The 24,747-nt window shown below is 35.4% G+C and overlaps 1 long non-coding RNA gene and 1 other non-coding gene across 2 annotated transcripts in view; one reads left to right on the forward strand and one right to left on the reverse strand.

Annotated features, from left to right (window-relative positions):
• Positions 1-24,747, reverse strand: part of LOC110462449 — a 93,418-nt gene that overhangs the window by 42,303 nt on the left and 26,368 nt on the right. The window lies entirely within an intron of this gene.
• On the forward strand, positions 18,247-18,320 carry Trnat-agu. The gene has a single exon. It is a non-coding gene; the product is annotated as a tRNA-Thr (tRNA).

Genomic DNA, 24,747 nt, shown 5'->3' on the forward strand with positions numbered 1-24,747 from the left:
GTATCGAGATACATAATGTATAAGGTAGCGTATAGCGTAAGTCTAAAATGTCCAGTTTAAGCTGTAGTTTGTGTTAGGGTTAAGGCTATATGGTATCTTACACCGTAAAACTATATAGCTGTGATTTGTGTTAAAATTCATACATTATGTGACCTTACATATTTTATCAGTGATTTGTGTGAATAGTCAAAGGAAATTGATTCGTTGCTGCCTAATGTTAAACTAGCCATTGTATATCTGTGAGTTATATACGAGTTTAAGGTATGCGCCTACCTTTTACATCATTTAACTGTGGTTTGTGCTAAGGTCAAGGCTATGTGCTACCTTACGCAATCTGTAGCTGTGTTTTTGTTAAGGCTATATGCTACCTTACACAATCTGTAGCTGTGTTTTTGTTAAGGCTACATGCTACCTTACAGAATCTGTAGCTGTGTTTTTGTTAAGGCTATATCCTATCTTACACAATCTGTAGCTGTGTTTTTGTTAAGGCTATATCCTATCTTACACAATCTATAGCTGTGGTTTTTGTTAAGGTTATATGCTAACTTACACATTGTATAGCTGTAATCTATATTATTCTATGTAATTTACTACAAGGGAGTGAAATCGACTTTTTTCTTCAAGTACTTTTGTTCCCGGAAGTACAAGTGTTTTACAGCTCTAGACTACTTCCGGTTCTTTGGCTACTTACTAGCAACAATATGCTGTAGTTCTGAAACTTTTTTTCACAAGACAAAAGTTAAATCTCTATTTTTAGTAAATAATCTATGATTCACGGAGTTGGCTATACGTTATTAGACCCAGAGAATGAATTGAAGAACGTGGGTTCCAGATAATTCAAAATTTGGGAGTTTCTTTTCAAGTTCAAGATTTTTTAAACAAAATTTCCAACACGGGTTTCTGTTGTCGACTTCCTGTGGGTGTCGGTCAGCAGTTCATTATTTATGAGTTAGGTACCCGGACACGTGTCTCTCTCGGCTAGACCCTCGCTGTGATTCACGCGATAAACATGTATGGGCTTAGGTGTTGCTTCGCCGAGAGTCCGAATAAATAGGAAATTCTAAGTATTTTAATGAAGTTTTCCCAACACGGAGGAAGATTAATCAAATAGACTTCGAATCAAATACTCCAGGAAATAGCCGCCAATTTAATCCTAGATATACATATTGTTTCTGCAGGCCCATTCCAAATTGAAATTCAGTATAAAAATTGTTTTCATTTTCGCTCGAAGCGAAATACTTTGGACGTACAGACAAGGCAATTACAGGTGTTTCTCAGGAGAAGGTGTTTGTGAGTCAGACACACCAGGTATGACAATAATATCCAATAAAACAATATTCCGTGTTCGTCTCAGCGCTACCAATATAACCTCTATACAGGGTACCCAGACTTGACGAGCTATCTGTAATGGCCTGTGTATCCGGTACAGACGAGATGAACATTAAATCTAAAATTTGATTTATTTTCATTTCCAAGATTTAAATAGTTGTAAATAACTATAATTTACATGGTTTTGTAATACAAGAGTGGCATTTACTGCAATGATGTGCATTTCGACATACTCATTGTGAACAAAAATGCAATAGATACAAACTTTCTTTTTGATCATTTTTTTGTTTTTTTTTTGTAGTATCATATCATAGGTTTAGATATAGGTTTATTAGCAGTAAAAACATCGGCGGGTTTAACTCAAATAAGCAGACGATGGAACGACTGGTTAACCTCATTAACAGTCTCAATTGCGATTTTTTGTGTAATAAACTGTTGTCAATATGATAATGAGTGTTGCTTTATGAAATAGAAATCATAAGGTTGATTAAGAAAACAAATAACAGGATTTCAAATATAAATAACAAATGAAAAATTTAAATCACTGGTGTTTTGAAAATTAATCGTGCTCTTTTTCAAAAATAAATAACAAGGTATTTAATAACATTACGCGATTTCGATAAAGTAGCCAAAATATTGCGAATATTAAAGAAAATTAATAAAATGTTTATATTTATATTTGCTCTGCATTTCTCCATTGCAATTGCATCAAGAAGGCAAATGTTGTCATGAGACTATAACTACATTTGCTATTGTGACATCATCATTTCTATTGTGACGTCATCAGTTTCATTGTTTTCAAGACTTAATTTGCTGTTGAAGTGTAACTACTTTATCAAAATGCAAATATAAATAATGAATATTTTTAGCAAATATTTGTATGTTCCGATAACACACATCGCTTTTGTAACGTCATCATTTCTATTGTGACGTCTTCAGTTTCATTGTTTTCAAGACTTAATTTGCTGTTCAAAGAACTGTTCGAAATAACGAAATAAAGCGTAACTACTTGATCAATATGTAAATACAAATAATGAATATTTTAGCAAATGTTGTTATGGTCCTATAACACACATTGCTATTGATAACAAACCTAATTGCTTAAATAACATTTTACATTATTTAGAACGTTTACCATAAGATTATTATATGTTGTAACAATTGACATGACGTCACCAGAGGAGGTATTATGTCCAGGTTTTGACATTTCAGTGTGATCAAACTTTAAATTGGTCATTGATTGTCCATCATCTGTGAATACCGTCGTCGTGTGACCTTTGTTCTGGCGAAGACGCAAAACAGAAACAAACCAACTCGCCCAAAATCTGTCAGAATCATCATGCACATCACCGCAATTAGCATACTATATAGATGAACATTATTTATTTAACCACAATTATGAAGCAAGTTCTTACAACTATATTTATCATTCATTTTGGCCCGGATGTTAGCGCGCGGGAGTCTTAATATTGGAGGAAACCAGAGTACCTGGAGAAATCCCACGTAGTCGGGCAGGTGACCCCAGACCTTTTAAAGTCTCATCCGGGAATCGTAACCCGGCCGCCTTGGCGAAAGGCAAGAGCGCTATCCACTGCGACACCCGACAATTAGCGCAATAAACGTCACGATCTGATCATACACAATACGTATTATCCATGAAGCATTTAGCCCCTATCACGTCACAATAAATTCAATATCGCCAATAAACGCCGATATCGGCTGGTACAATTGTGTATCAACATTGATAGCTGGTTCTAACTGAATCACCTAGACCTATAAAACGCCTGTGTCCCGCGAAAGTGTAACTAATTATTATTATCCTTTCGAAAGGATGGGCTTATAATGACAACTCAGCTGATGAAATTATGGTAGGGACATTTAAATCACTCCATACCATCGTTCTAACCAAACATATTAATACTCTAATTGCTTGAAATGTAATTATAATACTCGTTTATTAATTAATTCCCTTTGTAAAAGGTTTCACATCTATTTGATTATAATTGCTTTATTAATTATACAGATAAGATTAGATGATTGAAAAAATAACATGGATATATATATCGATATTTGAACTATATTTGGCCTCAGGTTACGCTGGTGTGTTTATATATATCACTCATTTATAACGTAAATATATTTATACATATATATGTTAAGATTGATTTAGGGTGATCGTCCTCTCCCATTTAAATTATCTCCTTGTCATTACTGACATTAGTCATGCGTGCTTACACGGTTACAAACGAACGACTACATGTAAATGCGATCTCTAACCATTTTTCCGGTTATTCCAATGGGTACATTAAAAAAGGACCTAAATAATTTAAAATGTGGACTTGTTCTACCATCATGAACCTGAGGGGAAATCCCATTACGATACATAAAATAATGGCTTGTCACGTTTGATACTAACTATATAGGAACACGCCATATTACGGCGTTACTCGTCCAATCAAATACCTTAAACCTTAAACGTCAGACCTTAGCCAGTTAGGTACAAATCTTCATCCTTGATCCAGCATCCCATTAACTTACATCACTAATGGGCCGTAACAATGTAAAACAACTACCTGTCTGACGATGACCCGAACAAAATGGTATTCTAGTGAAGTCCATGGAACGATGTGATCAGTTTATTTTTTAGACTCATAAGAAAATAATTCAAAATACTGTATGTAACGATTTTCATTTCTTTTATTCTTAACAACTGAGAGCACCAAACAAGTAATGACTTAAAACCTGGGTATTTATGCCATGACAATTCGTCAACGATTTTGTTCATAGGGTTTTACGTCACTGTAATACCGTACTTATAGATATTTTGGATGTGGTTATATTTTGGTTTATTAGGCGCTTGGACTAAAGGAATCAAAATTGAAACACACAACAATTTGTTTTTCGGGCAGAAATAAATAACACGTCAATAAAGGGATGCTTTCATCTGAAAGAGTTCTAACATTTTTGGTGGTTTTTTTCATATCCGTTGATGTATTACTTGTGTTCAAAACGCCAAAATATGACGCGCCAAAATTTAAGCACCAAATTTAGTACACATAAACGCCAAATATTGGCGACGCCAGATAATGTCTCAAATTAAGGTAAAGCTATTCTGTTGAAATCAGTATCTACTGACGAGTCACTTTAGAGCGTTATCCCACTGAACTTACATAACTCGGACATAGCACGTGGCATCTTACCAGGAGACACGTGGTCACGACAAGGGACCAACAAGAGGTTCATGGGTACCAAAAACGAGCAAAACACCAGAGAAGAACAGAGGTCCTAAATGTGGCAATGCAGATAGCTGGTCAAATTATACGTCACTTCAGTGACTACATGTGTTGGTTTGGAATAAGAATACACATATTCTACCCCGCTACATGATCGTATGAGGCGACTAATGCGGTACCCCCTGCAGAATCAAAGATTTTTTTTGTGTATTTTTATTGGATATTATTAACAGAACTGCACTTTTAGTTGGTAAAGCCCAGCATGCAAATATTCACGCCATTCTTTTTATGGTGCTCTCGACGCAATTTTATATGCTGACGTCAATCAAATTGACGCGTATTAGAGGGTTTGTAAATTAAATTTTAAATTCCCTGAACTTAAATGAAGAAGTTCAATAGCGACGAGCAATTGTCAATTTGAAATCGTCGAATCAGCATTTGACATGACGTCATTTTGACCAGCATGTTGTTCAGTGTCAGTCATGTGACGTAAGAACATCCGGGCCTGTCTCCTTGGAGTCAGAATGGACACGCCGCGTCCGATATGAGGTGGAAGTGGCGTCCGACCTGATCGCCTCCATTGTTACGTTTTCGAAGCAGCAACAATGATTGCAAATAACTGTTGTCTCTGAACAATGGCGCCTTCTAGGTTAATCTCAACCCCGATCTATACACGGTGACGAAACTTGTCAAACATGTCTGCCACACAACCAGGTAACTATCCGCAAGGGAGGGTCCACCCTGCTCGAATGCAGCGTCAGATACTATGCATAATTGACCTATTAGTACAGTACTTGTTTTATTGTTTGCACTGTTTCGTGAACACAATGATGTACTAATGTTATTTCGCCAGTATATCGAGGTATAAGCGAAATGACACGTCACATGAAGCTCAAATCAAAAGTCAAATTGACCGGAGTTTTATGTAAAAGCTTATGCACACGTACTGCCAATAATGTCTACCTACGAAGGAGAACCTCACTGGAAGCTACATAGAGAGTAAGAAGTCATCATCACCATGAAATGAAACAAAAACAGTGAAAGAGTTACCATTTCCATGAAATACATGCACAGATAAAGAGCAGAAGAATTTTTTTGAGAAGTGTTTTCTTTTCACGGTCAGACAAACACCTTCCAACTGCTATTGGTTTGAATAAACCAGTTCCCCCTACCACTGTTCGGCTAACCGTCGGTTTTCTAGTAAAATTCATTTTTATTGCATCCACTGACAGAATCATCCTTCCTCTTCACGGATTCACCCCTGGTCCATCAGACAATCGTGGTATCACTATATCAAGCCCAATAATATACGGTGGTTAATATTGACATTAAAGCACTCTTGATCTGAAAACCATTTCTTATAATCTATTCGAGTACAAACTGCTTCTTCCACACAATACGCTCTAACCCTTCAGAACAGCGTGTAACCAACGACACTACCTTCATGTGTCGAACCCAGAACTACAGACTTCTCGACCAGTGCTCTACTGATAAACGACAGACAGACGAGTCATTGACAAGCGTTGGATATTTTTTTCATTTTACAACAGCTAAGGTCAAATGAGAACGATTGGCAGGATAGGGAAATGACAGGGTTTTAAAGTGCCGTAATGGGATCAGTTTATCCACACCTTCTGCGCCACCAAGAAGAGTACAGAAAGAAAATCCCGATTATGTAGACGACAATCCACTATACTAGAGCAGGTCTTTCCTCAGAACAACGTGCAAGTATAAACCAACGTCCCTATCAGACCATATGGCTATAACGTCACAAGTGATGACTTTTTTATTTCTTGTTTTTTTTTATTGTGACGTCATTACTAATTAAGTATCAGGTCAACCATGAGTACTTTGCTTTAACGAAAAGTTAATTGACTATAAATGCACTATTTATCATTGCTGCTTAATCATACTGTATATTTGTATTTGACGAGAGATAGTTGTACGGTGTATTAGCAAGCATCCCATCCCGCTCGCTCTGCTCCAGTTATAAGACTGTTCACTACACGTATATTAAGCGCAGTCATTCATATCCTGTAGAGAATCATATCTAAACAAACTTGTTTACACAAACAACATTTTTAATAATTCCTGCTTACATGAAATGCAACCTAAGGATGAGCATGCAGTAAAATACATAACAGTCTTCAATTAGTGTAGTCAAACACAAAAAGGGGTGACGTCACTGTACTGTGTTGTCACTGAGACACCAAAAGGGGTGACGTCACTGGACTGTAAGACCAAAGCAAATCTATTTCAACATTTGGTATCTTTATATGTTTTTCTCTGCGTCCAAACAGCGTTTTAGTTTCTTAGCGCCTTGGTTGGCATTACCTCACTTTTGACCTCAGTGATGAAAGCTGCCCTAGTAGAGAAGGCACTGTGTTCTATGCCCATGACGGGACATAACAAACTCCTTAAGTTACTCCCCGCTAAACGTTCAACATTTTAAAACTGGTTAGCACGTTATCATTATAATGTAACCGGCTGGAATGCTGTGCTCGGTGCCTTCGTCATGGCAGTTTAGTGAAGTAGCACTCTAAGTTGACATCAGATCCGCGCTATTGAAAGAATGCAATTGCACCAACATATGGTGATTCGGGGTACATATATATGCAAGTATATCATTGTATAGCGCTGTAAAAATTCATGAAGAAATTATCGCCCAAACTATGTGATACCATTCTAAAAATGCCGTCACCAATCAAAAGCATGTTTCATAATTACAGTGTTTCGTGTGAATTGCCTATGAAACTGCAATAATAGAGATAAAATCCAAGTCCTACATAGCTACCGAGGCTTTATCTGAAGTGGATCTACAAGCGTCTGATTAACACTTAGCATATGTTGGAACCATGAAACAAATCATTTATATTTCCCTATTATCAGGACTATATGACCGGTATGTTCATTAAGTAAATTTAAAATTGATTTTTTTTACTTTTCTTGTTTTTGTATCCAAACTTTGTAGTTTATAAATATACGTCCAAATCGACACGTAGTCTACCCTAATCTGTCTCTTCAGCCTCCCGAAATATAAATATTAAATTAGGTATACCGTGTACCCGACCATCCATACAGTTCTCTCCCGGGTTGGTAACTCCCGTTTGTTTGAAATGTACATCAAATGTTACTGGGGCCTAGCTTTCTTTTCATCGGGACAACACCGTTAGCTTATATTAGGCCCATTATAAACATTCGACAATATTCAATAGACGAGGGTGTTCAGCATACCCGTTTAATAGAAAGAAACCCCATAGAGATTTGGTGAAATAAAGAAACTACAGCAACAATGGCCGATTATCAAAAAGTCTTCAAGCGCGTCGTTTTACGACATCTTTCAACGCCTACTTTCCGATAGCTGTGAATGAGTTATAATTTCTAAGTAGATACAAAAATAGGACATTTTAATACGTATTGACACAGAACTAGTTTTTTAATTTCAATTTTGTATTTAATAATTACTTCTATTTCTCTTCAAATAAGCAAACACTTCCTTAGAAAGCAAACCAAGAAATGTTTTTTGATAAAAGGAATTATTTTTTTCGGTTTGCTCTGCCCCCGTTGAGCAATATTGACACTAGGATTGACTGACACCGGCAGAGCGCACCGGGTAGCAACATGGCAAAGGGAGCTCTAGCCCTCAACGCCCTCGTCGTCCATTGTGAATACTTTGTCAAAAAGAAATTTGGTGACATTAGTTAAGGGGCCTTGACCAATGTCGGGTTTTAAAGGTAAAAAAATATACGAAACTAACAAAAGATTTGAAGTTTTCTCATAAAATGTAATACGGGGAAGTTTTTCAATTTGTTGGCGTCTTTAGCATATATAACAGAACTTATTATACCCTTTTTATGTCTTACGTCCGCACAGTATGAAATTACATCGTCATAAATTGTTTTCACATGAAGATAAAAAAAAAGAGGAAATATCTTCCTTAATCAATTCGAGGATTACAGTCTTAGGGCCGTTGCGTCAACGTTGAAACCTTTTATTTCAATTCAAAACAGACATCTTTTGTTAAAATGCTAAAATTTATACAAGTGTCCAACTAATTAAAAAGTCGTACGCATGATAACATATTTCACTGTTGTCCCTTTGAAATTACTACTTCATCATAGAAACCATTAGTGATAACAAACTACATACGTGCTGGCGTCCAAAGACATAAATGCTTATCCGGAAATTCTTTAATATATTTTTATTCAATTTAAAAAATGTAATAGACAGTCAGCAATATCTTTAAAATGATAAAATTGACGCTGTTTTCCTTGTACGGTTAAAATTTGCCTATCATAGACATTTATCATATAATAAACGCCACAATGTCGTATGCTTGGTGAACACACATATAAATATATCTGTCTCGTGAGCACGTGACGGCTACCCGACTAGGGAGCTCCTAAACCATATTATAAAATAGAATACACCATGTCTATAGCTAAGTCATGATTTAGACTATACATTTGCTTATTATTCAGTTACCGATTCCAAACGGTTCTACCCAATTAATGATAATAATTTCGGATATCTCGTGCGACCTTTATCCCTAGCGAGATGTCCATGACGTAACCTGCTCGGTCCACAGGTGCGAATCTCACAGGTAATTGTACTTCATTAGTACTGCGAAAATTGGCGCCATTTATTCACCCTTCGGGTGTTTCAGTAATTGTAGAAAAGTGACCACCAGTGACCGTTAGTGACCAGTCTGGTCCTAACGATGGGCAACCATTAACAGCTTGATAAAACCTTCGTTTTGTCAAATTTGCACCTCAAACAGTCGGATCAGAGACATATATTGTAATATATACGTGTCTGGTCAGATACTTTCACATGTATACACCATTTATATTGCACACAATTATTACACGTCAAACTGGTGTTTTATCTAGAAAGTTTTATCTGGAAAATTTTAATTTATGATATATTTTCGTTTGTTTCAAGTTGACCATGCCTGGCCGCTGAGCGGAAATATTAGCGACATGGTCAAGCTCTTAATGGGCAGTGTGTGGGCAGTGACCAAACTGTCGTACCTAGAGCGATAACAAGCACTGGGCACAAAACGGACGTCGACGTAGATAGGCATCGAGTGAAAATTGAATGTTGACCACACTGACAGAGAGCTACCCAGGCTGATAGGCCTATATCACTTATATAACAGACGAGAAAATTAACAGAAAACTACAGAAAAATTGAATGTTGACCACACTGACAGAGAGATACCCAGGCTGATAGGCCTATATTATTTATATAACAAAAGAGAAAATTAACAGAAAACTACAGAAAAATTGAATATTGACCACACTGACAGAGAGATACCCAGGCTGATAGGCCTATATTACTAATATAACAGACGAGAAAATTAACAGAAAACTACAAGAAAAATTGAATATTGACCACACTTAGTTGCATACACAAGTACATACACTATAAAAGTTACAGGAAACACTCTATAAGATCAATACGCTTAGGGGCAATATTATATTTATGTTTAAAACGGGAAATTATAAAACTGTACAGGAAAAAAACCTTTATTGCAGATTCGACCTACATTCGTTACGTCTTAGGCATGAAAATTAACAGAAACTTGGGGAGGGTCTAACTGGTAAAAGCAATGGTTCCGGAAATATAACAATAGATAATAAAATGTGTACAGCTCCTCCGACCACCATATTAAATCATTATGTAGGAGGGAAATGCTGTACATAGAAGTATCGTTGACTTCCTGAAATAAACAAGTGATTGAAAATTTCCTCACAATATCATGTAGCATACACCTGCTTCCCGCGCTCAATAAACACAACTCGATTTCAGCATAGAGTAACCTAATCAATAACTTAATATATTTGATATACTTTAGGAATATCAATAACAATATTCAAATATAAAGATTTGGTTTCAGCAGTTTAAAAAATATAGGTAAAATATAACGTGCGTGAATTTAACGGCGGGTTACTAATGTTACATATTTAAGATAAAAATTAACAGATGTTACTAACGAAATATATTGTTTCGTTTCATTTGCGTTTTTAATAGATAAGGAAATAAAAGCTTGGAGCATACCACCCCATTGGGTAAGCTTGATAAATTTTCAAATCCCGGGCTGCCGAGGGCTTGACAAAAAAGGACAATGTTATTATCCATTGAACTTTCAAATTGACGGGATGAATTATTCCTTTTCTCTTATTCCCAAATTGGTGAATACTTATTTTATTCTTACCCACCAAGTGTGAATGATAAATTTTACTCCTACCTCTAAAGGATATTGATTCGGTAAATAGCAAAATATCAAAATAAAAACAACAACAAAAAACAAAAAAACAAATGCAGACTGTCTCGTCCTAGGATTAGAATCTCTAGTCGCCTTGGGATTGAGATTATCACACTCTATCTGCCAATGAAGTCGGATAGAGAACTTCAACTGGATAGGTTTTAAATTGGGTAAAACCTGAGTCTCTTCGTAGGTGTTTACCCAAATTTGAAAATCACAGGGATAAGGGTATTTTGCTATACCCTTTTGCTTACTCTAACTACAATAATAAGATCAGAAACCATGATATTGCATTTTGACTGACTACCATTTTGAAAATATCTTTTTCCCCTGGGACCATTCCGCCTAACTTTGTGTCCTATCTTTCTTATAATTCTTACAATTACGTTTAAATATACTATTGTAGTTCATCACGTTAGCAGTGTCGGCAACACAGCATCGGAACTTTCTCGATTTCGTGACGTCACGTCGTATAATTATGACGTCATTGTGAAACGCACGTGAAATGTTGTGTATAAAAGAACCTTAACCCCTTTTGCCCGATGTAGACGTATCATACACTCACAGGTATCCCTCACCAGGTGTGTATATATGTAAATGATGAATGCTCCTGTCCAGGGTAGGAAAAACACATTTCTCTCCTCCTCCCCACACCTCCATTTTTAGATGAACCCTCTCCCCCCATACAGCAAGTCTCGGTTTACACCTGCATAATTTGATTTGTTGATATATTATATTGCTCAGTACAATATCTTAAATAAATTGACCATTTCACTACATATAGAAACAGAATGAGAAATTTTTACATTCTAATACGTAGTTTTATTTTCATTTTTGGAAAAGTCCACTTATATAGACTCCTACAAATAAAGCTGGTCACAGTCCAGTTTGTTATTTAACGATTAAGGGGAGGTAATTCATCCATACACGGGTAGGATCTCGAGTACGTTCACTCAGTATATCCGTTATATGTATATGGTGTCAATATTTTTGTGAATTGATTCAAGTTGCTTAAAAAATCAAGTGACTAATGCGATATCGTTTGTCGTAATTTCAATTTTCTTTTCACTATATTAATTGAATCGGCGCCCAAACATAGTGAAAACTTACCAACGAAAGTCTATTTACTGATATATCTAAATCTGTCAGTAATCAACAGGAAAAAAACAGAAACAGCATCCTAACCGCCTACATGTATATCATGGATTTACTTCATTGTATAGACACATCCGTTTTTTTAGTTTATTTAACTGATTTTCACGGCAGAAGTTTAAAATATTTAAAGGTGTAAAGTACAACGTACTTACTAAATCAAATGAAGGGTTTAGGTGATAATTCAACACTTCACTCAGTGTAGAAGTATATTTATATGTAAGCACTATGATGTCGAAAGAATAAATTTATTACAATTTTCAGTTTAGTTCAGATATTAAAATCACATCTAAAAACTATGTATGTAGGAATAATTTATGCAATGGCACTGGTTAGAATAAAAAATCTATGAAATATTTTCAGTATTTTTGTCAATTTTTTCATTTTATCATCACTGTCCTATATAATAAACTACTGTGCCCCCTTAACTTCACTGATCGTGATGTCATGATTCATTTTACTAAATTAAAACATTATTGGGATACAGTGATTCAGCTTCTACGCAAATGGATGACACTTTCAATGTCTAAACGGTTATAAATACAATTGACCAGAACTCAGTAGGCAACACATCGCAGCAAGTATTACGTATTTCTCGTTAAAAATCACACTTTGAAATAAACAAGACTTTCCGAAAAGTAAACAAACAATCACAAATTCAATTATACGTCTCCAGCTAGTTCTATACTGGTCGTTTTAAATTGTCCGGAGAATTGCGTAATAACCCATTATAGCTGTTCACGCCTCTGACTGGTCAAACATGTAACACGTAAGATTAGTAGCGATTTGAAGTGACGTTTTTATTACCTCAAAATCAAATATTTTGACACTGGGCTCTAACATAACAAATCAGATTAATCTTAACACTCTCTGAAAGATGTTTTAATCAGAGTGTCTGTACCATGGTCCGATTCCGGAGATTGTGATACGGAAAACACCCCTCCAATTAGACGCGTAATTAGCCGGCCTCTAATTACAACACGTCAGGTCCGTTCTAAACCCCGGAGGGACATATTTTTGGGGACGGATAAGACGGGCAGGTTCCGGAATCGCGGGAAGAGTGTTAAAACCTAGGGACATTTCTTAGCGGTTAGTTTTTATTCTCCGCGCGTTCTAGCCGTAAGATATGACATCATAATAGCCTTATTAGGGCTCAAATCAATTCCCTGCTAATTATAAAGCCCCCTTGTGGAGCTGCTTATAACAACAGTCTATTTATAATGACTACTTGGACATTTTTTCAATTTTTTTTTCAATATCCAAATAATTGGACGACATCACGCTAATATGAGTATAGTCCGCCCTACCTGATTGTTTTTCAAATCAAAGTCAGCCGTACAGGCGATATTGTCACCATTAGAAATGATTTATTTTATTTTTCTGATTGGTAGATAAATGAATCAGTAAACACGTTCACGTGCAATTCATTTTTTGTTTTGTAAAGAAGACATAATGGAAACTACACAAAAATGGCCGCCTAATATTTTTTTTAAAAATTGACTTCAAAAAATGATTTAGTTTGTTTAGAATGCTGTCATTAAGTCATTTCCGGGGTTAAGTTCCACAAAAAAAATCAGACAGATAAAATAAAAGGAGCTGACTCTGGTCGGTACCAGATTCTGTGAAAAATGACAAATAACTGATTTATCACACATGAACCGTTTGCTGTCTGTTCCAATACAATCCCACAACAATAGAAACTATATTTTAGCGAGCGTGTAAATTGTCTTGATTTTACCCCAGCTTATAAATCAATATTTTATCATGATAATGCAGATTTTATTAACAGGTGGTATAGAGTCATTTCATTTAAGGTAATTTAATTAATCGATTTTTAATAGACTCATTAAGGCAAAGGGCATGCCAATGTCGAGGTTTACAGACAAAAAACGGAAAAGAGCAAATCATTCACCTGTATTAATAATCTTTTAAAATACCGATTATCTGGTTATCTATCGTGAGGTGAAAACCGCGGAGTATCGGAGTGTTTACATATTTAAGCAGTATAATATAAAATTAATTTGGAACAAGTAAATTATATTATCAATAAAAAGCAGTAATTCTATATTTTGTAATCAATATATATCCTGTGAATTATCTTATTAATATAGAACCAGTATATTATTGCACAATTGTTTATTTTATATTTAAATAATTGATATAAACCCAGTTTTTCTAAAGTTTATATAGAACGAGATATTTACATAATTAATATATATCCAGGATATTGTAAATTTTATAGAGACAGTGTAAAATATATTTATTATAGAACCAGTAAATTATATATTATAAACCAGCAGAATATATTACCGTGGATACGCATGCTTTCTAAGTAAATTTGAACAAAATGAACAGGACGTAACTTATTTGTAACATAATTTCGTGGTCTTTAAAGTATTTTACCACTTTTTATTTTCAAATTCTCTCGGAGAGAAGCTGAAATCACTTACACATTGCCTACAATTTTGTTACGAAAACAAGTCATATAAGATCAAAACAAGATCATGCAAACTTTTTATCCGTAATATTTTTAAAATATTTATGACCGAAATTGATATTTTATAAAGGATTATTATTTTTATTTAAAAAAAAATATGGGAAACAGGATTCGTTTAGTTAAAGATACATTTCGAATTCTAAAAATATCTCATTTACTAGTGGAAATACATATAAATATATAGATTTTATAAAAAAAAAATATAATTCCTTTTCATTTCTGTAGAAGGTATTACTATAAAGTTTAATGTTATTTTTATTTTTTCTTGTTAAGAACTGTTCGAAAACAGTTAACTGTTTTCACAAGATAAAACAACAAAACCAAAACATTTTTTTTTTCAAACAACTGTAGCAAAATGTCGATTCGATATTGACCACAGCCGGTAACCTCGTCAGTACTTTTCTCTATATATACACACACGTCATTATAAGATGAATTACGTTTCCACATCAGCCTGGCTCAGTGATTCTGAAACATATTGTCGTTATCTCATGTATTGATATTTCACCAGCTGTGACTCGACACAAAGTGCGAAATTATTGATTATGAGAAGTCAGTGGCATGCCACACACACGATGGCCAAAGGGAAGCAACTCTCACCAATCGAAGAAAATTACTGTCCAAGTCATCGGATTTGGTGTGATTTAGATTGATAATGTCATTTGGGGTGGTTTCTTATGTCTTAATAGTTTGAAGCCATGTTTCAATGCATTTTTTTCCATTACAACCAATCAATACATGGGTCTATGTTTAAACTTCCCCTTCATATATAAGATTAATATCTATGTTTATCAAACTTATCTGCTTAAACACCGTTTTACCTATTGGAATTCCTCTGTAAGTTAAAAGTTAACGTCATGGAACGTTAGCAGTTTATCACAACGACTGTATATGTGTAGGGAAAGACTGTACATGTGTAGGGAAATACTGTATATGCGTAGAGAAATACTGTATATGTGTAGGGAAAGACTGTATATGTGTAGGGAAATACTGTATATGTGTAGGGAAATACTGTATATGTGTGGGGAAGACTGTATATGTGTAGGGAAATACTGTATATGTGTAGGGAAAGACTGTATATGTGTAGGGAAATACTGTATATGTGTAGGGAAATATTGTATATGTGTAGGGAAATACTGTATGTGTGTAGGGAAAGACTGTATATGTGTGGGAAAGATCTCCCACTGGGTCCTAACAGGCTACTACATCATAACGTTGAACAGTAGTATATGGAACTGCAAAGATTCTATTTTGTCCTTTTTTTAATTATATTTATCGAATTGACCTGTTACGCTATATTCGACATCAATTTTACTTCCAATAACACAAAAAGATATTTTGTCGCAGCCATTATCTATCATAATAATAAATATTACACATATTTTGTACAGGTACCATATTTTTTCACTGCTTTTTCCTTAAAACTTTTCTGTCTTCCCCCGTAAATTATACTTGTTACCGTCACTACCCTGTAGTGGAGCTGTTTATGGTTGTAACAATATGGTGTAACATATTTACACAAGTGTTTCTGTTTCTTATTCATTCACGTCCCTTTATGTTTGTTTTCCGTATTATACATGGCACTAGTATGTGAATAAACAAACTTTAGACTTAAAGTTACAGTCCCGTCCAACGTAATCGCGTTGTTGGGTTTGTTTGTTGTTGTTTTTTGCGTGCCATTTATCGTATCATAGGGGTAACAGAAAAATCAAAGAAACCGTTATACACTTCTAACCTCTAGTATCATAGTAACCGTGATATACTTCTAACCTCTAGTATCAAAGTAACCGTTATACACTTCTAACCTCTAGTATCAAAGTAACCGTGATATACTTCTAACCTCTAGTATCAAAATAACCGTGATATACTTGTAACCTCTAGTATCAAAGTAACTGTGATATACTTCTAACCTCTAGTATCAAAGTAACCGTGATATACTTGTAACCTCTAGTATCAAAGTAACTTTGACATACTTCTAACCTCTAGTATCAAAGTAACCGTCATATACTTCTAACCTCTTGTATCAAAGTAACCGTGATATACTTATAACCTCTAGTATCAAAGTAACTGTGATATACTTCTAACCTCTACTATCAAAGTAACCGTGATATACTTGTAACCTTTAGTATCAAAGTAACTTTGACATACTTCTAACCTCTATTATCAAAGTAACCGTCATATACTTCTAACCGCTAGTATCAAAGTAACCGTGATATATTTCTAAACTCTAGTATCAAAATAACCGTGATATAGTAACCCTGATATACTTCTAACCTCTAGTATAAAAGTAACCGTGATATACTTGTAACCTCTAGAATAAAAGTAACCGTGATATACTTGTAACCTCTAGTATAAAAGTAACCGTGATATACTTTTAACCTCTAGTATAAAAGTAACCGTGATATACTTTTAACCTCTAGTATAAAAGTAACCGTGATATACTTGTAACCTTTAGTATCAAAGTAACTTTGACATTCTTCTAACCTCTAGTATCAAAGTTACCATCATACACTTCTAACCTCTAGTATCAAAGTTACCATGATATACTTCTACCCTCTAGTATCAAAGTTACCGTAATATACTTCTAACCTCTAGTATCCAAGTAACCGTGATATACTTCTAATCTCTAGTATCAAAGTAACCGTGATATACTTCTACCCTCTAGTATCAAAGTAACCGTGATATACTTCTACACTCTGGTATAAAAGTAACCGTGATATACTTGTAACCTCTAGTATAAAAGTAACCGTGATATACTTCTAATCTCTAGTATCAAAGTAACCGTGATATACTTCTTACGTCTTGTATCAAAGTAACCTTGACATACTTATAATCTCTAGTATCAAAGTAACCGTCATATACTTCTAACCTCTAGTATCAAAGTAACCGTAATATTCTTCTAAGATCTAGTATCAAAGTAACCGTGATATACTTCTACCCTCTGGTATCAAAGTAACCGTCATATACTTCCAACCTCTAGTATCAAAGTAACCGTCATATACTTCTAACCTCTTGTATCAAAGTAACCGTGATATACTTCTACCCTCTAGAACCAGAGTAGCCTTGATAAAATTTTAACCTCTAGTATCAAAGTTATATAGTTATATCTAATTATTGCAAATTTGTTGACGTAAGTACTCTAGTATCCAAACTTACCCGATATCAGTTATCTAGTATGCAAGTTACAAATACTTTTAATCCTTATCGAAATAACGTACATATCCACCTTATTTTACCAAAATAATAGTATCTGCACCCTTTATTATCAAAGTGACATTCTCATTTACTCTCTTGTATTACGTTACATATGCACGTTCCCTCTAGTTACCTTCACCATCTAGTATTAAAAAAGACGGAAGATATATCTCTACCCTCAAGTATAAAAATCACGTATCTTGTACAATTTAGTATCAACATTACTTAACACGCCATTTAATCAGAGCTAAATATATTACAAGCGACATTTTGTGTTTTATTCTTTGTAAAACTATCCAAATTTGTTGTATAATGTACAAGAGGTATGGGTTTTCTTTGCTTGGATATAGGACATAGGACCATTTCAATTAAAAGAAAAGTTCATGTGAATTATATGTAAAGTCCCGTGGCAATGGACACCTACGTCACCGGACCTTTATCTATCAGCGATCTATCTGAGTTGAATCTGTGTACCATTGATCTATTGTAACACGTGTTACATACGAACATCTTCTATTTCCCAGGAGACATGGTTTATTTATTAAATATGATTTCATTGCAGGTATAACGGCTCCATAGCTCAGTTGGTTAGAGCGCCAGTCTAGTAAACTGGAGGTCGAGGGTTCGACTCTCTCTGGAGCCTTCATTTTTATTTATTATTTTAAGGCCGGGTTAAATTGTTCAACAGGAAAAAAACCATATGTGTGTATGTTATCAACAGAAAGATGTCATTTAAAAAAATTCAACAATAATATTAATCATTCACTCGTTTGGTCAAATGTTAAGTTATAATAGGAGATAACGCCTACTAAAAATAAGATTTGAAAAAATTGTTTCCGAATAATGCACGTGTGTAAGTTCGAGTTACCTCCCTTCAAATAGGGCTTGCATTTTTGATCTCTTTCATTATGTAAACTCACGTTATGAACACGATATATCATATCTAATATATCTATATCATAGAAAAAATAATTATTTAATTACAATGTCACTTGAAAAATATATATATATTGAGACGTGAAAAAATGGGGACACTGCAGGAAAATAAAATAAAAGACTGCTTGTGACTATTGACTATTGAACACTAAAATAGCGAAACACCGTTAAAAAGACGACGAGTTATTTCCCTTTAATCATAGATTTCAGTCCCAATATAAGGAAGTGTGTTATCAGCTAGCTGAGGTCACGATATATATTTAGCACGTTTCAGGTTCAGACATTGAAACACAGGCGACAACATAACATGGCGGTACAAAAGACCTTAAATGTGAAGAACAAACAGGCGTCAACTACTTTCCAACAGGAAGTAAACACGCGTTTGAGTTATTTGATTTTTAAATCATAAACATTCTTTTACAAAATTTTATCAAATAAATTTTCTTCAAAATTTCTTCGAAAGTCAACATTCTTAATATGAATTCCTACATACGTAAGAAAAAGGCTCTGGTTATCTGACAGAATTGTAACAATTTTCCGCTATTTAATTCTGTCAGACCTCAGTAGAAATAAGACGCCTTTTGTTAGGCAATATTCCATTCATTATACCCGGACTCTCGAGAACAATTACCTACAAAGATGGGACGTATACAAAAGTTATAAATTTGATACGTAAGTTTACGGAATTTTCACTTCTATTATGCGCCACAGCAGAAATCACATACTCAAGCACCTGCGATTCCTTTGTCGTAATTCTAAATACCTGACAGAACTAGACACAAACAATTCTGTTTTGTAGCTTAACCTATTCATAAGTAAAATGCAGATTTCCCAACTTATTTAATTAAAATCAGGCGATACACGTATACTGGTTTTAACTGTCTGATGTAAAACACTAAATCCCAATATACGCATATATCATTGCGATTCTAGCAATTTTTTTGTGACTTTTATCAATTTCATACGTTAAATTTATGTACGGTTAAGCTAACAGGGCTTATGTCCTCGGTTCACACGTGGACCGTAGAGGCTCCCATTGTTTCCCTAACATAGGCTAAGTGTTCGTGTAGAATAGATAACCCCCGGTCCACTGATACAAGAATACAACCTTTATTATTCTTAAAATTCCTTTTATAAATTTTATATACATTTCTTGAATGGAACTGTAGCAATTACTCTTGCTAGCTTGTAATGATATCCAGGCCTCCGTGTAGGACGCTTTTGACGTAACTAAACGCTGCCATTAGCACAACTAGGCTCAGTTGATCTACGAGCTTTGTCAACTCCATTTACTGGAAATGAATTTACAAAACATTCCAAACTTAAAACAAGAATTCAAATATTTAAAAATTCCTTGGAATTTGCACATTGTCCTGCTCAACTGCAAATATCGGTTAAAAAGGGCAGAGGATATTTCTGGTCGTGAACCAGCTTGATTTGAAAGGAGAAATGGGCGTGGCACTCATTGACCATTTAATCACAAAGGAAGTAAAATATAAAATATACTACTTACATTATTATAGAGTTATAGAGATTGGGCGACACTATATACAATCTTATATTAGGTTACCGCTTCACGAAATAGTAGCTAGGATACACTGTATACCCCAAAAGGGGCTGTATCGATTATTGAAGAGTGCAAGAAGCTAATAGTCAGTCAATAGGGGTCGTGGAGGAGACTCCATGGGAAGAGGTTTTAGGGTACAACGAATAGCCCCTAACGGACACAAAAAACGGACGTTGAAGAGACAAAAGAGTCCCTATAGGGGACATGGAAGGGAACATTATTAGAGGCATATTGATCTACCTTCCTTACTGAAATACATGGGATAGGTTATCTCAACAATTTCAAATTTTCTCTCTGAACACAGTTGCCGTTTCTGTTTGTCTACCATTCGGGTACTAAATTTTATAAATTTGAAATGAAGAGAATTACTCTAAGTGACATTTCAAGCCATCAGATTGATTATTATACGAATTCGTGTTGTATTCTGTGCTTCCATTGCTTTAAATACGAGGAAGCATTATTTTTCGCTGGTGATTTTTTTTAAATTATAATTTGGTTTTATTGCATAGGAATTAGAATATTGCGACTCATGTACTATAATATGCTAACAAGCTACAGATGCGAGCAATTAACAATAACGTAAATATTTACAGCATTCACTGTAGAAATGTGTCCCCTAAAGTTTACGATAAGTACGTTTACAGCTTGTATTGATCGGCTGGGGATCTCTCCCATTTCTAAGATGTGATGCAGGAACTAAATCCCCAGGGCGGGACTAGAACCCAGGACAAATTCTGGTAGCATGGATGTATTTATCTATTTATATTTTTTATGTGTGTATATGATTATAAAGTGGAAAGTGGTTATATAGTGGGGATCTGGGAGCAGACCAAGTATAGTTAATATCTCTTCGTCGATAACGTAGATGTAGGATTTCAAAGTTTTAGGTACTAGTTCAAAATGACCCACTATTTTGCCCCAAGGTGAGACACCCTCAATTTACACAGAACTGAACCCCTTCAGCTGAATGATGCTCTAGCAAAATTAGTTAAAATGGATATGTTTATCCGCCATTGAGTTCCCTTGGCCCAACAATCCCCATGCCAAATTGAGTCAAAATCCACCCAGCCGTTTACAACAAGTAGCGTTTTAATAGTAAAGTTAACGACGTACCCCGCGCAAACGTCATAAGCTCGCATGATCATTCGGGCGAGGTGAGCTAAACTAGCTATTTACTAACATCCTTATTATGTTACTCCATGTCAATCGAACGTGTGTAGTTGGGAAATCTGCATAAAGTAGATGTTTACCTACATCCCATTGTGTTTATTGTCAATTGAACTTGTAAAATCCGGAATCTTGTCCATTCCGTAGTTTATGATCTATACACGACTGTCATATTTAATATTTGTTTGTGATAAACAGAGCAATATTACCAATGCAAGAACGAGTAACGTTAGCATAATGAACTCACCTGACAGACGTGAAATCCAGGACGTCAAAACCGACCCTTTAGGATGTCAACACAGCTTTAAATGTCAACACTGAATCTGCGGGTCAGAATCTACACCTGACTGCAGCGGATGGATGCTGACACTGAATTACCTGTATGTAAGCAATGAACCTCCGGACAAGAAATAACACCTTACGGCTTCGAACTAGGGATATCAACACTGAAACTCGGGGTCGTAAACATTGAACCTTCAGGATGTCAACACTTAAAACTCGGGGATGTCAACACTGTATATCCAGGTCAGAAGTAATATCTGACTGCCGTGAACTCAATGATGTCAACATTGAAACTCAACGATGTCAACACTTAACCTCCAGGTCAGAATGTACACAAACAGCCGTAAATGTCAACATTAAGCTACCCGGTCATCAGAAAGTACACCTAACTACTGTACCAGGTTGTCAACACTGAATTAACCTAATGTTCACTGATGATGTTTACTCATCGCTGAAATATCAAAACTGGACCAAACCCGTCCTCCCTCTCTAGATATTACAGTCGGTAATTCGGCATTCGTGTTGCCATAGAAACCCCTTTCTATATAATTCTTTTTATTCCGCCACATCATCCAGTGGTGCAGATGCCATCTGATAGTCGCCATTGTGTTAAGAGTCCTTAAATTCTCCAATGCAGCTTCTCATACACAAATGGCTTCACAACTTTACAACAGAATCCTTGCTAATTTGGGCAATGAAAGGAGAAGCATGAATCTGCTCTCGTGCTCCAAACAATAGCCTCACTAGTACACAGATATCTAAAAGCTGGAGAACAAGCCTTTATTTTCGAGAAACATTTCAATTCCTTTTCTCCACGACATTATAAAGCCATCCTTCTCATGTGGAAAACAGCTCCCCCAGAGCTGAAGCGATGTCGACATTTATTTCTGGGAGCGCATTCAATGCCTTTTCTTTTGGTATTCTATGGCGTCCAACGAGACGATCCACTATCGTAGCTCTGTATAGCAACGCAGCTCTGTATGGCCGGAAAACCACACCCTCAGTCAATACAGCCCCCCTCAAAAACAGAAATGGCACCGACTTTTATTTCCACAGATTCCTTTCAAAGCTTAAAAGCATGGCATCTCCTTAGAATTGGGTATCATTTGAAACTCCAAGATACGTTTTAATCCATCCAATAGCCGCACGCTTCCATTATATCCAGTATCTGTGGAATTCTTCCCTTGCTTGCAATTTGTGTAAACTTATTCGCATATATATATTTCAAATACACTTCGTCACAAATTGGAGTAGAATATCGAAAGCTTGTTTTTGATTTTTTTTATCCCGAGTGAATCACAGATTCGCCTCTTTTGTTACACAATGATGTTATATTTCTCAATTCTCAAATGACGCTCCTTATACAGAATTGTCTTCACAAAAATAGAACAGTATTCCAGGAAATCATTTAAGTAAAAAGAATGCCATGAAACTGCTCCAAACTCAGATACGACAAAATACGTCAACCGATCCATCAATTTATGAAAAGTTCAAATTTAAATGTTTTGCATCAAGGTCATATACACAAACAAAAGTTCTACAATGTAAACTGTATCTACATCAAATCTGGGATATTCTGCTGTAAGATGTCGCTAATTTGTCGCCAGGATCTCAAGTATATTACAATATTATCACTTAGCAATGTGTTCGTGTATAAAACAATACGTGTCCAATTATTTAAATCAGGACTTCAGGACATCTCCATTACGTGTTATCCAGGCCTCTTCAACACCAAACCGGAAATGACGTATTACTCTTAATATTATATTACTCAGTTATATGCGTCCAACCTCGTGGGTCGTTAAAAGTATCGTTGATTTAAAAAAATCAATCAATTTCTAAGCGCTTCACAGTGACATAGGCAAAATTTCGAATTACATTTTTTGTGATTTCAGAAAGATATTTTACTTATGACGTAATTATCTTAACGCTAACTATACACAGAACTTACATACACAGGACTGCGCATGTGTTAAGTGTTGGTAAGACCGGCTGAAAACTTTTGCTCTTTTACAAACGTTACTGCCAATAAATTGAATTACATCACATTTTGTTGAATAGCCTCTGGTGTACATTCCCCAGCACACCTTGACGTCACTCGAGGGCCTATCGAGACTGGCTACAATACTGCTACAGTACCTAAACACCTCCATTATAACCGAAAACATGGACCTATCAAAAGTCGTTATACGGAGAAATTCTATGGACATTTGTCGTCGAATAAAGAAGGCTTGAAAGTATGAATTATATCAAGATTTACGTGTTCCGACCCATGATAAACTCTCTTTTATCTCCTTTGTATTTCATTTCTATTTTACAAATAATATATTATCAGCGAGCGAGATAACACTGCAGAAATCGTGTAATAAACGAAATGGAGAATTCAAAAGTATTTCAATTGAACACCACTAAATAAGTGCCGAGTTGAGGCCGAGATAACCAACCTGTCAGACTTTTGACAGCTACTTCAGATTCTCAGTAAGCGTGCGTTTAATAGCACGGGCAGTTGGTGCAATATACAAATAGTTATTAAAAATCAGGCCCCAATATCTCAAAACAAAGTATGGACAGCTTGACGAATTGATATCATATATTTCGCTCTTGATTTCTCGGTTTAAAATAATCATTTTTGTTGTAAAATGTTGAATTTCGTTATCATTACTGCACATGTGTGGGCTTCAGATGTTCACTTACACGACAGTATATACAATAACATGTAAACTGGTAGATATTAAAAGGTAGGTAAAGCTGACTCGCTAAGATAACGTGATTCAATTTTTTTAAACGTTTTTGTTTGCATAAGTTCACAGTGAATCTAATATATTTCGCGGACACTTATCTTCGAAGTCGTTATTTATAAATGTTATATGTTTCGATTTCTATCCAAACACATGGGAACGGTAGAGAAGAGTTTCTTTTTTATTTGGGTTTGCTAGTGTTTTACGTCCTAATAGGAGCTATGGTCGTTCTCGGAGAAAAACCACCGACCCGCGGCCAGTACCTGACGACTGCCCCACGTAGGTCTCGAACCCGCGACCTAGTGGTGAAGGGCTAGTGGTAGCAGAATGTCAGACACCTTAACCATTTCGCCACCGCGGCCCCCTTTTTATATCATACT

This window comes from Mizuhopecten yessoensis, unplaced genomic scaffold (genome assembly GCF_002113885.1).
Source record: "Mizuhopecten yessoensis strain PY_sf001 unplaced genomic scaffold, ASM211388v2 scaffold10797, whole genome shotgun sequence".
In the NCBI taxonomy this organism is placed as follows: Eukaryota; Metazoa; Mollusca; class Bivalvia; order Pectinida; family Pectinidae; genus Mizuhopecten; species Mizuhopecten yessoensis.